This window comes from Mirounga angustirostris, unplaced genomic scaffold (assembly GCF_029215605.1).
Source record: "Mirounga angustirostris isolate CCGP_5_RB_7025 unplaced genomic scaffold, mMirAng1.0.hap1 SCAF_3, whole genome shotgun sequence".
Classification (NCBI taxonomy): domain Eukaryota; kingdom Metazoa; phylum Chordata; class Mammalia; order Carnivora; family Phocidae; genus Mirounga; species Mirounga angustirostris.
This window is the reverse complement of record NW_026991711.1, coordinates 150,896,132-150,909,593: the sequence shown is the minus strand read 5'-3', so window position 1 is coordinate 150,909,593 and position 13,462 is coordinate 150,896,132.

The following is a 13,462-nucleotide window of genomic DNA, read 5'->3' as shown; positions in this document are numbered from 1 at the left end:
GGATCATATGATTCTTATCCTTTATTAAGTGGTGTATCCCATTGATTGATATGCAAGTATTGGACCACCCCTCTATATTTTAGGAATAAATCCCACTTGATTATGGTGAATAATTCTTTTAATGTACTGTTGGATTTGATTTGCTACTATTTTATTGAGAATTTTTGCATCCATATTCATCAGGGATATTGGCCTATGATTCTCCTTTTTTGGGGTCTTTGTCTGGTTTTGGAATCAAGGTAATGCTGGCTTCATAGAAGGAGTTTGGAAGTTTTCCTGCCATTTCTATTTTTTGGAACAGTTTGAAAAGGATAGGTATTAACTCTTTTTTAAATGTCTGGTAGAATTCTCCTGGGAAGCCATCCAGGCCTGGATTTTTGTTTGTTGGGAGATTTTTGATTACTGATTCAATTTCCTTGCTGGTTATGGGTCTGTCCATATTTTCTATTTCTTCATGTTTCAGTTTTGGTAGTTTCTATGTTTCTAGGAATTTATTCATTTCTTCTGGATTGCCCAATTTGTTGGCATATAATTTTTCATAATATTCTCTTATAATTGTTTGTATTTCTGTGGCATTGGTTGTGGTCTTTCCTCTTTCATTCATGATTTTATTTATTTGGGTCTTTTCTTTTTGATAAGTCTGGCTAGGGGTTTATCAACTTTATTAATTCTTTCAAATAACCAGCTTTTAGTTTTGTTGATCTGTTCTACTGGGTTTTTTTGTTTGTTTCTATAGCATATTTTTCTGCTCTGATCTTTATTATTTCCCTTCTCCTGCTGGGTTTAGGCTTTATTTGCTGTTTCCTTTCTAGCTCCTTTAGGTGTAAGGTTAGATTGTGTATTTGAGACTTTTCTTGCTTCTTGAGGTAGACGTGTATTGCTATATACTTCCCTGTTATGACCACCTTTGCTGCATCCCAAAGGTTCGGGGCTGTCATGTTTTCATTTTCATTTGCTTTCATGTATTTTTTTTAAATTTCTTCTTTAATTTCCTGGTTAACCCATTCATTCTTTAGTAGGATGTTCTTTAACATCCATGTATTTGTGGTTTTTCCAAATTTTTTCCTGTGGTTGACTTCAAATTTCATAGTGTTGTGGTCAGAAAATATGCATGGTATGATCTCAATCTTTTTGTACTTGTTGAGGCCTGATTTGTGACCCAATATGTGATCAGTTCTGGAGAATGTTTCATGTGCACTCAAAAAGAATGTGTATTCTGCTGCTTTAGGATGAAATGTTCTGAATGTATCTGTAATGTCCATCTGATCCAGTGTGTCATTCAAAGCCATTGTTTCCTTATTGATTATCTGCTTAGATGATCTGTCCATTGCTGCAAATCGGGTGTTAAAGTCCCATACTATTATTGTATTGTTATCAATGAGTTTCTTTATGTTTGTTATTAATTGATTTTTATATTTGGCTGCTCCCAAGTTGGGGGCATAAATATTTGCAATTGTTAGATCTTCTTGTTAGATGGACCCCTTTATTATGATATAGTGTTCTTCTTCATCTCTTGTTACAGTCTTTGGTTTAAAATCTAGTTTGTCTGATAAAAGTATGGTTACTCCAGCTTTCTTTTGACCTCCATTAGCATGATAGATGGTTCTCTATCCCCTCACTTTCAGTGTATAGGTGTCTTTAGGCCTAAAGTGAATCTCTAAGAGGCAGCATATAGATGGGTCTTGTTTTTTTTGTTTGTTCGTTTTGTTTTGTTTTTTGTTTTTATCCATTCTGATACCCTGTGTCTTTTGATTAGAGCATTTAGTCCATTTATATTCAGAGTGATTATTGATAGATATGAATTCAGTGCCATTGTATTTCCTGTAAAGTCATTGTTTCTAGAGATTTTCTCTGTTCCTTTCCAGTTTTTGTTGCTTTTGCTTATTCTTTCCCACTCAAAGAGTCCCCTTTAATATTTCTTGCTGGGCTGGTTTAGTGTTCACAGACTCCTTCAGTTTTTATTTGTATGGGGAACTCTTTATCTCTCCTTCTATTCTGAATGACAGCCTTGCTGGATAAAGTATTCTTGGCTGCCTATTTTCCCCCTTCAATGTGTTGAATATATCCTGCTACTCTCTTCTGGCTTTCCAGGTTTCTGTGGAGAGATCTTCTGCTATCCTGATTTGTCTTATCTTGTAGGTTAGGGATTTCCTCTCCCTTGCTACTTTCAGGATGCTTTCCTTACCTCTGTATTTTGCAAATTTTACTATGATATATCTTGGTGTTGGCTGGCTTTTGTTGGTTTTGATGAGAGTTCTCTGTGCCTCCTGGATTTGGATGTCTGTTTCTTTCCCCAAATTGGGAAGTTTTCAGCTATAATTTGCTCAAATAATCCTTCTGCCCCCTTTTCCCTCTCTTCTTCTGGAACTCCTATGATATGAATGTTATTATGCTTTATGGAGTCTCTGAGTTCTCTCAGTCTATATTCATGATCCAATATTTTTCTTTCCCTCTTCTTTTTGGTTACATTATTTTCCATAATTTAATCTTCTATGTTACTTATTTGTTCCTCTGCTTCTTCCATCCTTATGGTCATTACATCCAGTCAGTTTCACATCTTGGTTATAGCATTTTTTATTTTAGGCTGACTAGATTTTAAGTCTTCTATATCTGCAGTAAAGGTCTCTCTTGTTTCTTCTATGCTTTTCTCAAGCCCAGCTAGTATCTTTATGACTGTTGTTTTAAATTCTGATTGAGGCATATTACTTACATCTCTTGATTAGCTCCCTATTTGTGACCTCTTCTTGTTTTTTCTTTTGGGATGAATTCCTCTGTCTTGACATTTTGTCTAGGTATCTCCCTGGTCCTATTTCAACTAGAGCTGAAGCTATGCAGTACCCTGTGATCAGTAGACCTGGTGCATCTGAGGCAGAAGGGGGGTTGTGCTGGTCATCTAGGGGAGGGGCCTGCTACTGCTCTGGCTCTGAATCACACCTGTCCTATTAAAAAAGACACCTGCAGAGTGCAATGGGGTGGGACTTGGTGTAAGTGGCTCAAGCCTCCACTGTGTACACTGTGCCACTTGCTGAAGTCTGTCTATGCTGATGGGAGGGTGAACAATGGCTTTGGCCTGCTCTCTTTCCTGGAGAGAGGAGTTTGCATCTACACTGTTCAGGAAGCCCTCACAGAAGAGTGAACAATCTCCCTTCTTGTGTCCCAGGCTTCCATCAGATCCCTGCCTTCACCCTGTATGTGTCTGTGCTGTTTACCCACCCAGCAGTGGTGCAGTCCTCCTATGTTTTATCTCAGGTGCGTGGCTCTGTTTCAAAACTGCAAATATAAGGGACCTTGCACAACTTGGACCTGCAGTGATCCTGGGAGAAGGTCTCATCATGCTGTGGTTGGTGCCAGTTTTTCCCAGAAAAGCAGTCACACCACCACACAGGGGCTTGGATTTTATGGTAAAGTGTAGCAAAAAGCTGGTGCCCAGGTTAGCTGCCCTCATCAGGTGTCTCTGCTTGTATGCTAATGAATGGGGCAGCTCCATGGCACCTGCTGGCTCTTTTGTCCCCTGAGAGGCAGTGCACCTCTCCCAAATGCACTCCAAGAAGTAGAACTCTCTCCCAGTGTGACCCAGGGATCCTCAGAGCATGTTGTCCACTCCTGGGCCTCTGCCCTTCTTCTCCACAGGAGTACCACTACTTCTGCCAGGCTTGACCCTGGTGATGGTGTGGACTTCTAAAACTTCAGACTTTGTGCTCTGCTGCTTGTAAAAACTAGTCAGTGGTTTTGGGGAAGTGTTTTTCTTGTGCAGCCCTCTGCATGCTGCCTTAGCTCTCTCTCTCTCTCTCTCAATCTCTTTCTCTGTTTCTCCTCTCTCCGTGATCAGGACTCCCTCCCCTCTGCTGCACCTGTGATTCTTTTCTTCCCTAAATCACATCACTGCACCTCCTACCTTACCTGATGTGGCCTCTTTTCTCCCTCTACTTGTGCAGTTTGTTCTCTCAGTCCTCAGATCAATTTCCTGTGTGTTCAGAATGATTTGATAATTATTTAGCTGTGTTCGAGGGAGGAGGCAAGCATAAGGTCCTCCTACTACCCCACCATCTTAACTCCTCCTCTGCTTCTAATTCCTCCTTTAATTTTGAAAGCTTACCCTCTTCTCTCCAATCTCTGTTCCCTTTCCTTTACTAAGTTCTTGACATATTGGTATGTGTCTGTTTTTTCTTCCTTTCGTATTTCTTTCCTTTTTATCTTCCTACCATTCTTTTCCTTCTTTTTCTTTTTGGACTAGGATTTTTAATATAAAATGAAAATAGAGTTTGAAAACAAAGGTGATGGATTGAACTTAAGTTTACTTCCATCTCCTCAATGTTGTAAATATATGAAATATCACATTCCAGAGGAAGAACAAATTAAACAAACAAAAGAATTTAAAATAGGCATAATAAATATTTTCAGAGTGCTAAGGGAGTATAATTAAAACATGAGGCAGAAACAAACTCTTATGGAGAGGAACCAGTTGGAGGTGATGGCTATGATAACACGATTATTAAAATAATGAATTAAATTTAACTAAATAGAAAAGATACAGCTTAACAGTTCATTAATGATTTTAAATTTTAGGTCAGTGAACTCTCCTAGAAGGCATTAGAGTGAGATAAAGTGATAGAAAGATTGAGAAAATAGTTAAGAGATACAGAGAACAAAAGAAGTATCAGTATCTAATAGCAGTCACAGAAAAAGAGAAAATTTTTAAAAAGAAATAAAAATATTTCAAGAAGTAATTACAAAGAATTTTTAAGAACTGAAGAAAAGTGGAAGACTTCAGATTAAAAGAACTCACAATGTGCCAAATAGCATATAAGAAAGATCCAACATGAGATCCTTTATAATGCATTTTAAGAATGAAGGCAAAGAGAAGTTTCTAAAAGCTATTTGAAATCTGGTCTCACGCCCTCTAATGTTTTTTCTATTTCTCCCCAGAAGTATACTTTACATATTGTTGATATACAATAAATTTTTTTGACAGACTATTTTTCTTAATTATTAACCAAGGAAAAAGGTAATGCCATCTATTATCTTGCAGCAAAATTTCCTGGATAAAAACCAAGAAGATGGAAAACTCTATTGTCACTGAGAAGTGACTTGGTTAATTAATTTTTCAGAAATTAAAAAAGTATTTGATTCTTCATGGGAAGTTAAATATTTTTTTTTCTAAATTTAGCTATTCCTGCCCCCATGTCTGGCCAGGAGGAGAATATTTAATTTAACTTACAAAGAGGGAGGATATAATAAAGACACTATCAAATTGTGATTTAAAAATGTGGCAGAAAATATTTTCTAAGATACTTTCCTATTTACCCAGCAGAATGTTAACTGAAATATAAATATTTGTGCACACACACATATGGAAGCTTTATGTTCCTCATAATATCCAAAGTCACCCAAAGTGTTTCCTGTTTGGGTTACATTTCTGGAGCTAATGGTAAGGATGTCATTTGCACATCAATTCTTGGTTATGTTTATAACAACCTCCAGACTGTCAGGTTATAGTATCTAATAACTTGAAATCAAATCAAAGAATTGTTTGAGAAAACATTTAAGGTAAATTCTATCCAACAGTTAACTTAGGTATGAATATAATTCTTTGCATTTATCTTAAAGTGAGTTTCTTTTCTAGGAATTTATGTCTATCTAGGCTTGGTTGTCCAAAGTCACGTTCTAATTCACCTTCTGGTCATCTCTTACTCTTCTGCATCATTTGGTCCTAGTCAAAAATTTCAAATCAAGACTTACCAGTTGGCTGCAAACTTTCTCAGATGCTTCCATTTAGCTTCAAGTAAGTCATCTACTTTGATTCAAGTATAATTTTAGACCCAGGTTTTGTTTGCACACTACATTGTTAAAGGCGATGCACTGGGCCCTGTAGTGCTTAATTTTCCTTGTGTGCTCATAGCTCATTCTCAGTATTGACTATTTTCTTTGTTTGAAGCACTAAGATTGGGAATCAAGTCTCCTATTTTTCCAGGGGATCCTGCTTTAGCCCCATGATTATAGAATCAATTATGTAATCTTTCATATAGATTATTTTTCACATTGACCACCCTGGACACACTGGTCAGTGTGGCTTCATCTCCAGCACTGACCATGCCCTGTCTCTTCTGGCTTTATGGTTAGTATTGATTGCACTGAAGTACTTATCTACAGTTTCTTTTTTTTTTTAAAGATTTTATTTATTTATTTGACAGAGAGAGAAAGCCTGAGGTGGGGAGGGTCAGAGGGAGAAGCAGGCTCCCCGCCGAGCCGGGAGCCCGATGCGGGACTCGATCCCGGGACTCCAGGATCATGATCTGAGCCGAAGGCAGTCGCTTAACCAACTGAGCCACCCAGGCGCCCTTATCTACAGTTTCTATTTCTTGCTCTCATTTGAACATCTCTCAGGTGTCTGCTGCTAGCATACTGGGAATGGGAGCTATTTATTTTCCTGGAGGAAACTCCCTATTTTTAGTATTAGAAGTAATGTTTCCAGGGAACCCTACTTGACCCCTTGGGACTCATCCATTTTGGAAACCTAAGCAGATTCTGATTGTTCCTATAAGGGAAAGGAAGTTCTTAACCCATTTTTAGATACTACCAGTGGGAATTGGCAAATCACCATTGGTTTGTTCAATGTATTTGGTCAAGTAATAAATAAACACTGACAACTGGCCAATCTTTTAGAATATTTTAAATAAACCCATGATGAAGAAGATGCTGGATCTATAATTAACTATATATAATTATAATACAGGGAAATCTACTTTGGTTTTATTTTAACACATATAGTTTCCATAGAATTTGTGCATACCTTGTGGTTAGCAAGGCTTTTCTTGTTTCTGAAACCTAGTGTCTTCCCAAACTATAGCCTGCAAAGGACTCTGCCCTGTGATTCTTTAGTCTAGGAAAAATAGCTAGGTAGGCCTTTGTAATGTCTGTAATGCTTTGCTCTTATGGGATATAGAGAGGGGCAAGGATTTATGATGAGTGAGTTAAATTCACAGGTAATAATTAACCCAGTCCCTGTGTTTGCAACCCCTTATTTAACTAAATAAGCCATACTTGTTCTTGCTTACTTGATTTACCTTAATTCTGTGATGTGTTTCAGTGAGTCTTAGGGTCATGTTAAGAATATTTTGATTAACTTATTCATATGTGTAGATAGGCCTTAGATAATTAAAAGATCTATGATTAGAGAATTTCTTGTTTTGGCTTATTGGGTAAATAATAATACTGGTAATAAATAGTACTTTTTTTTTTTAAAGATTTTATTTATTTATTTGAGACAGAGAGAATGAGAAAGAGAGAGCACACATGAGAGGGGGGAGGGTCAGAGGCAGAAGCAGGCTCCCCACCGAGCAGGGAGCCCGATGCGGGACTCGATCCAGGGACTCCAGGATCATGACCTGGGCCGAAGGCAGTCGCTCAACCAACTGAGCCACCCAGGCGCCCATAAATAGTACTTTTATTCACCACTTCATATAGGTCAGTAATAAAATTATATATTTTATATTTGTTGCCTCATTTAATTTCTACATATGATTTTTTTTTAGAAAGCATCTTTTTAAAATTTTTTTAAAGTTTTTAAATTTAAATTCAATTTAGTTAACATATACTGTATTACTAGTTTCAGGGGTAGAGTTTAGTGATTCATCAGTTGAATATAACACCCAGTGCTTATTACATCAAGTGCCCTCCTTAATCTCCATCACTCAATTACCCCATCCCTCCACCCACCACCCCTCCAGCAACCCTCAGTTTGTTTCCTATAGTTAAGAGTCTCTTAAGGTTTGCTTCCCTCTCTGTTTTCATCTTATTTTATTTTTCTTTCCTTTCCCCTATGTTCATCTGTTTTGCTTCTTAAATTCCACATATGAGTGACATCATACGGTATTTATCTTTCTCTGACTGACTTATTTCACTTAGCATAATACCCTCTAGTTCCATCCATGTCATTGCAAATGACAAGATTTCATTCTTTTTTTTTAAGATTTTATTTATTTATTTAACAGAGAGAGAGAGACAGCCAGAGAAAGAACGCAAGCAGGGGGAGTGGGAGAGGGAGAAACAGGCCTCCTGCTGAGCAGGGAGCCTGATGCAGGGCTATATCCCAGGACCCTGGGATCATGACCTGAGCCGAAGGCAAACGCTTAACGACTGAGCCACCCAGGTGCCCCAAGATTTCATTCTTTTTGATGGCTGAGTAAAATTCTATTGTATATATACACCATATCTTCTTTATCCATTCATCTGTCAATGGACATCTGGGCTCCTTCCATATTTTGGCTATTATTGATAATGCTGCTGTAAACATTGTGTCCTTAGGATAAATACCTAGTAGTGCAATTGCTCTATTTTTTAACTTTTTGAGGAATGTCCATACTATTTTCCAGAGTGGCTGTACCAGCTTGCATTCCCACCAACAGTGTAAGAGGTTTCCCCTTTCTCTGCATCCTGGCTACATCTGTTGTTTCCTGAGTTGTTAATTTTAGCCATTCTGACCAGAGTGAGATGGTATCTCATTGTGGTTTTGATTTGTATTTTCCTGATGATGAGTGATGTTGAGCATTTTTTCATGTGTCTGTTAGCCATTTCTATGTCTTCTCTGGAGAAATGTCTGTTCATGTCTTCTGTCCATTTCTTGACTGGATTTTTTGTGGGGGTTTTTTTCGGTGTTGAGTTTGATAAGTTCTTTATACGTTTTGGATACTAGCCCTTTATCTGATAAGTCATTTCCAAATATCTTCTCCCATTCCGCAGGTTGCCTTTTAATTTTGTTGACTGTTTGCTTTGCTGTGCAAAAGCTTTTTGTCCCGATGAAATCCCAATAGTTCATTTTTGCTTCTCTTTCCCTTGCTTTTGGAGACATGTCTAGCAAGCAGTTGCTGTGGCTGAAGTCAAAGAGGTTGCTGCCTGTGTTCTCCTCTAGGATTTTGATGGTTTCCTGTATCACATTTGGGTCTTTCATCCTTTTTGAGTTTATTTTTGTGTAAGGTATAAGAAAGTGGTCCAATTTCATTCTTCTGCATGTGGCTGTCCAATTTTCCCAACCCCATTTATTGAAGAGACACTTTTTGCATTGAATATTCTTTCCTGCTTTGTTGAAGATTAGGTGACCATAGAGTTGAGAATCCATTTCTGGGTTCTCTGTTCTGTTCCATTGATCTATGTGTCTGTTTTTGTGCCAGTACCACACTGTCTTGATGATTGCAACTTTGTAATATAGCTTGAAGTCTGGAATTGTGATGACTCCAGCTCTGCTTTTGTTTTTCAACATACTTTGGCTTTTCAGGGTCTTTTCTGGTTCCATACAAATTTTAGGATTTTTTTTTCTAGCTCTGTGAAAAACGTTGATGGTATTTTGATAAGGATTGCATTGAATGGGTAGTATAGACATTTTAACACTGTTTGTTCTTCCAATCCAAGATCATGGAATGTTTTTCAATTTCTTTGTGTCATCTTCAATTTCTTTCGTAAGTGTTTTATAGTTTTCAGAGTACAGATCCTTTACCTGTTTGGTTAGGTTTATTCCTTGCTATCTTAGGGTTTTTGTTGCAATTGTAAATGGGATCGATTCCTTGATTTCTCTTTCTTCTGCTTCACTGTTAATGTATAGAAATGCAACTGACTTCTGTGCATCAATTTTATATCCAGTGACTTTTCTGAATTCCTGTATCAGTTCTAGCAATTTTTTGGTGGAGTCTTTTGGGTTTTCTACATAAAGTATCACAACAGTTCATTAAAAGGATTATTCACCATGACCAAATGGGATTTATTCCTGGGCTGCAGAGGTGGTTCAACATCCGCAAACCAATCAGTGAGATACACCACATTAATAAAGGAAAGGACAAGAACCATATGATCCCCTCAATAGATGCAGAAGAGCATTTGACAAAATGCATCATCCTTTCTTGATAAAAACTCTCTGCCATGTAGGAATAGAGGGAACATACTTCAATATCATAAAAACCATAAACAAAAGGCCCACAGTGAATATCATCCTCAATGGGGAAAAACTGAGAGCTTTTCCCCAAGGTCAGGAACACGACAGGGATGTCCACCCTCACCACTGTTGTTCAACATAGTACTAGAAATCCAGCCTCAGCAATCAGACAACAAAAAGAAAAGAAGGCATCCAGATTGGCAAAGAAGAAGTCAAACTTTCACTCTTCGCAGACAACATGATGCATATAATTTTTTAGTATCATCATCTTACAAATGAGAAAACAGAGTTAGAGAAGTAAAATAATGTTCCCAAAGTTTCATAGCTGGTACATGGCAGAGTTGAGATTCAAATGCAGATCTGTTTTACTCCAAAAGTCAACTTAATATATAATGATCAACATTCATGAAATATACATTTTCTACATTAGAAAAATAGGAAAATTAAAATGCTACCAAGTTAAGAATTTAATTTTTAGACATGATTTATGGCAATTGAATGGCAAGTTCAAAATAACAGAAGTAGTATAAATGAGAACTAAAAAAATTGGAAAATTACCAAAAAGTATGAAATAAGCCAATATGTTATTGCATGGGAGAAAATAAATCTTGTATTTTTTAATATATTAAATCTAAATTATGATGCTATTCCAGAAATAATACAAAAACATGTCAACTTCTGTTTAATTATATTTTCAAAGTATGTTTCTAAAATGCCAGAGCCTTCAGTGAGTCAAACTTATGTAATATGACTCATAAAAGAGCATTTCCTAAGGAGAATTTAAATGTGGCAATAAGACAATAATTGCGTGCAATGTGGTAAGCATTCACTTTAAAAACCTAGTTCATATTTATCGGCATCTTGGAAGTCTGATGTCATTGGTAAAACCAGAAAACAATTCCCAGGTTTTTCTATGTCCTTAACCTCAAAGGAAACAGTCTACCATAAGTAAGCCAGTGGGTAAGGCATCTCAGCAGACATGTAATCCAGGAAATATATGGCATTAAATAGCATGTGGTGCTCATTACACATAGTGAATAAAAGTCCTTAAACTCAACCAACTTCCATTCTGCCCCAGCATACAGACTGCCTAATTTGGAGAAAAATATACAAGTTGGTTTTGGTTGAGACAAAATTTGAAATCAGAAGCATAAGATAAGACACGGGTTAGGTAAGATAAAAATAATTATATGCTAGCTTAAAAAAATAATAGTACCTATTCAATCACTACCCCCTAGGTCTTGCTTTGAAGAGTATCAATGCATTTGGTTTTGATTTTTTAACTACAGCCATTGACCATGGACACTAGAAATATTTGAAACTATAAATTGTAAAGCAGGAAACAGCAGTATTTTAAGATTAAAATACTTATCATGATTCAGTATTTATTATTTTCAGTTTTTAGCATGACATAAAAACTATCTTTGGTGTAGTTTCCCACAAGGATAAATGAAGAAAGGTAATATTCATCAAGTACCTTATCAAGAAAGGTCTTTGCTTTTGTAGTAGTTAAAACAGGTACCCATAATTCTCCAGTGCCTTCTGTCTTTTACTGAGCACTTTCTAGGGGAAGGTCTATGTTTTTAGGCAGAACCTGGGACTGGGCCAAATTGTTCACATAACAAAGAGCAGGACAGTCAAAGCGATGAAGATGATACAAGAGAAAGAAGATGAGCACCTGCAATGCTGAACTCAAGATTAGGAAAAGACAGGCCTTGTGGCCAAAATCTGGGGAAGATTGAAGAGAACTATGAGTGAAATGTATGTATACCTCCTAAGACCTTGTAAATCTTCAGCAAAAATACCCAAATTATACTATGCTTGCTATAAATGGATTTCCTGTTGTTGCTTGTGACAGATCCTAATTTTGTGTCAGGGTTGTATGAGAGTTAGCCTGAGTGGACCTGAGGGTAATATACATCTGGGTTGTACCTTAATTATCTAAATGAAATCTCACAACAATCGTAGGAGGTACATATTGTTATTCTCAATTATTTTTGAGGAAACTTAAGGCCCAGAGAAAGTAAGTGACAACCTATGAAATGACATAGGCTGTCAGGTGATAGTGACACAATTTTGAATCAGATCTCACATTTAAAACTTTTTATACTTTCTGTCATCATATTGCCTTTCATCCTAGCAATTTAATTTTATCTGAGATCTCTTGTACAAAAGCAGAACACATGTCTACATTGCTATTGTATGAGATCAGAAAATAGTCAGTGTTTTGATCCACCTAATTTGAAATGTGTCTTTCCATAGAATACTATAAAGAAAAGCCATTTGTACCTTCTTCTGGTTTGTGGATGGTAGAGGAGAACCACCCAGTCATTTACACTGGCATTCTTGGCAAAGAGCAGGTTATAATCATTTCACAAAATTGGTGGTCCTGATATACAAGGAGTGAAGGTTTTCTTAGTTCCTGAAATATCTGTGCTCCTTGTCCATGTGCACAACTGGTAGAGAATTACACAGAGTTCTTTTCAAATCCTGTATGCATTTTGTTGTCTGGATTTAGGATCCATAGCTAAAATCTAGAAAACTTGGTGTAGAATAACAGGAAAGCCACCACATGATTAAATAGTTGGAAATTGAGATTTTTAAGGAAAGTTTGGGACTATTTCACCTGGAAAAAAATGTGAGGTGTGATTTATTAGCTCTATTCTAGTAAATTTTTTCCATACAAGGGAAAGTAATCATCCATTTTCTAGCCACATTATAGAAAGAATTATTGGAAAGGCTTACAATTTAGGTTATTCAAGAAGAATTTCCTGGTCATGAAAATGGTTAAGTATTGCAGTTGGTAACCAACCAAATGTTTGGAATCTCTCATTTCATTCCATTAAGACGAGGCTAGACTTTCGTTTCAGAGAATTACAGAATTTTAGGGACACAAGTGATCGTCTTATTTACTATCCTTCCTTTACTAAGGCTCTGAGAGGTTAAGCAACTGCTGAGTAGTTGCTAACACCCAAATCTGATTCGTGTAAAATTGTCTTAACCAAAAGTGACACCATTTTTTGGTCTTCCCTAATGTGTAGCTTTGTGTAAAAGGGATATTGTTTTAATGGAGAATTAAATTTATACAAAGTAGCCACAAATAGTGGCATTTGTTTCCTGTAGGGTTTTGTTTGTTAAAAAGAGATGATTCATCTTTTGGCCAACTGGTAAAGTGCTCCTTGTGTATTCTTTAAAATTTATTCCCAGGGGCACCTGGGTGGCTCAGTCGTTAAGCGTCTGCCTTCAGCTCAGGTCATGGTCCCAGGATCCTGGGATCGAGCCCCGCATCAGGCTTCCCGCTCTGCGGGAGGCCTGCTTCTCCCTCTCCCACTCCCCCTGCTTGTGTTCCTTCTCTTGCTGTGTCTCTTTCTGTCAAGTAAATAAATAAAATCTTTAAAAAATAAATAAATAAAATAAAATCTATTCCCAGAAAAAGCATATTGTTCTCTATATGCTCACTCAAAGTTGAGAAATTTCTTTTAATCCATTAAGCAACGACCAAATCTATGCTTGTCAGACATGGATTTTCTCTGTACCTCA